Source organism: Sinocyclocheilus grahami, unplaced genomic scaffold, assembly GCF_001515645.1.
Source record: "Sinocyclocheilus grahami isolate Dianchi unplaced genomic scaffold, SAMN03320097.WGS_v1.1 scaffold99.1, whole genome shotgun sequence".
Lineage (NCBI taxonomy): Eukaryota > Metazoa > Chordata > Actinopteri > Cypriniformes > Cyprinidae > Sinocyclocheilus > Sinocyclocheilus grahami.
The window spans coordinates 97,929-100,928 of NW_015505278.1; positions in this window are offsets into that span (position 1 = coordinate 97,929).

Here is a 3,000-nt window from a genome sequence, read left to right on the forward strand (position 1 = left end):
GTTACTTTTTTTAGGGAGTAACGCAATATTAGTAACTTTTTTAGGGAGTAACGCGCTACAGTTACTTTTTTTAGGGAGTAACGCAATATTAGTTACTTTTTTAGGGAGTAACGCAATAATAGTTACTTTTTTAAGGGAGTAACGCAATATTAGTTACTTTTTTAATGGAGTAACGCAATATTGTAATGCATTACTTTTAAAAGTAACTTTCCCCGACACTGGTAGCCATGTATAGAGGGGAGCGCGCTCGATCTGCTGGAGATCACAGTGACGCGCGTCGCAACAGACGCAGGACAGGAGGCATCACGTAGACTAATATCCCTGGTGCACGAAACCTACTATTATATAACAATCTACAAGATGTCCAAGCCACTAACGGACCAAGAGAAAAGGAAGCAAATTTCCGTGCGAGGTCTCGCCGGGGTTGAAAACGTCGCAGACCTCAAGACCAATTTTAATCGCCATCTGCACTTCACTTTGGTTAAGGACAGAAATGTTGCAACGAAGCGCGACTACTACTTCGCCCTGGCGCACACCGTCCGCGACCATTTGGTGGGAAGATGGATTCGGACGCAGCAGCATTACTACGAGAAAGACCCGAAAGTAAGAAAGTCAAATGCCGCAGTTTCATCCTACAGTGCGGGGCCGCACGTACACCACTGACAGACGGGAGGAGGGGGCGAAAAACACAGCCGGGGACATAATGTTGCGCAGTAGAGCCGCGACACTGCAAAATAAAATAAAAAACATTTCTATTTTTCTTGCAAGTGTAATACTGTGGTATTTATATTGCATCAGGAAATGCCGCTTAAAGCTATTGGTTCGGCAGATAGCAATGCTTTTTTTTTTTTTTTTACAATTGCATAATCTTCCATGACTTCATGCCTGCATTCAATGTCCTGCAGATCAATTGTCACGAATGTAGGCTATTGGAAGAGCTTTACTGTGTGCCCTTGACAACTGTATCAACAGGTCAAATTGTTTTTGAATAATTGTCGTGCGTGCGAGTTCGAAAAATAAATTAATATATGCACATCTTGGGTTAAAACAAGTAGACCTAACAGTTTAATTTCTCTTATGCCCAATTGGAAACATCGATGAAATTGCTGCACTGAACCGCTGAATTTACAAAAAATTCAACAAAAACATGTTTTCTACATAATTTCAGCATTTGATACGGTTTTTATTTTTTATAAACGTTACACGTTTAGATTTAAGTTGAAAAATCTTCTACTGATTGAATGTGTTGTTGTCATCATAATGTCATCATAATTCTTGCATGCATTATTGTGATTGGTTTTCTTTCTTGTGTTTATTTTCATACAGAATTGTGATTGGTTCAGTCCTAAAACCGGAAAGAGAAGGTCTGGTGTTGCCACAATGAAGCTAGTTTATATACTTTATAATTATAGATCTCATTAGCAACTTGAATTATAAGTGGTGTTAACTACTGACAGTATTTTACTCCAACATGCATACGTAATCCTAAAACTTGAGCTTACCTACACTGCAAGTACTCATAATTCCTACAGGAAATGTAAAATTCTATTTTCTTTTCTTTTTAAGTCTAAAATAAAGTGCTAAACACTTTCAGTATTAAAGTAAACAAAATAATAATAATAATAATAATATTAATAATAATAATAATCGAAGCGTAGGTAGGATACTCTTTCTTTGTATTTGGAATTTGTCTGGCATCCTGACGGAGTGTTTAACCTTAAATGTTGACAGCTAATGGTGCTATTTTTACATGAGCTACGTGTCAGAGACACAGTACGCACAAATTCTTCTGTCCTAACCTTTGTTGTCATTTATAGACAAGAGGCTAAATATTACAAGCCATTTTTTTGTGCACTAGCAAATCCTCCATGATAGTTGTCATTGCGCGACGTACGCACAATGATTGAATGTTTTGCAGTGGCGGTCAGTGAGGTCTCAGACGTCCATTACAGATTAGGCTTGTGTTGTGCACCTGTCACAATAATGCTTGTCACTAGATAGGCTAGTCTGCTCAGCAGCAAGGGCTTTTATGGCTCCTACTTCACTGTTGCTCTAAATGGCGCTCAGCTGTTGGTGTTAAATATAAAAACATCTTTTTAAAATGTTATTATCTTTACTTTTTTCACCTTTCTCCTTCTTTGTCTCACCTCTAGCGTGTGTACTATCTCTCTCTGGAATTCTACATGGGGCGGACCCTTCAAAACACCATGGTAAACTTAGCTTTGGAGAATGCCTGTGACGAGGCCATCTATCAGGTGAGAGGAGATATGTTCAACTGAACACTAATAGCAAATTGAGTGCTGCAGTGATGAAGTATTTCTGTATGCCAACCTGCAAGTTAGGATAGGATTTTTCCATTAGCTTTTGGATAATCACAGTAGGTATCTCTGTGACCAACAAAAATGTATGATTCTTACATGTTTTGTACATCATGATAATCTTCACAAATGAACACCTAAATACAATTGCCAGAAGTAAAACAGTAAACGTAGGCTAAAGAAACAAACTACACCACGGTTGCATGACGTCAGCGGCACCACCACTAAGCTTCCAACAACTTTTTCAGTCTTTATTTTAATAACATTTCCTGAAAGTTTGATCACAAGGGGTATTACTGATGTATTTTATGTCATAGAATAAAACATGAAAATATTTCAAGCACAGCAAAAACCCATAAAAGAATCCTTTGAATTTAGGACAGTGGAACCAGAAGTGCTAAAATAATAACTTGTTTCTGGGTTTTAGCCTAAAAGCATGTGTCGTCTATGCAGAGGCGGACAGTAACTAAGTACATTTACTTGAGTATTGTACTTAAGTACACTTTTTGTGTATCTGTACTTTACTTGAGTATTATTTTTTCTGGGAACTTATGACTTTAACTTCACTACATTTGAAAGACAAATATTGTACTTTTCACTCCACTACATTTCTATCAAGGTCCTCGAAGTAGAAAGTCGTTATGTAGCAGCTTTGAAAGTCAGTGGGTGATTTTTTTCTTCT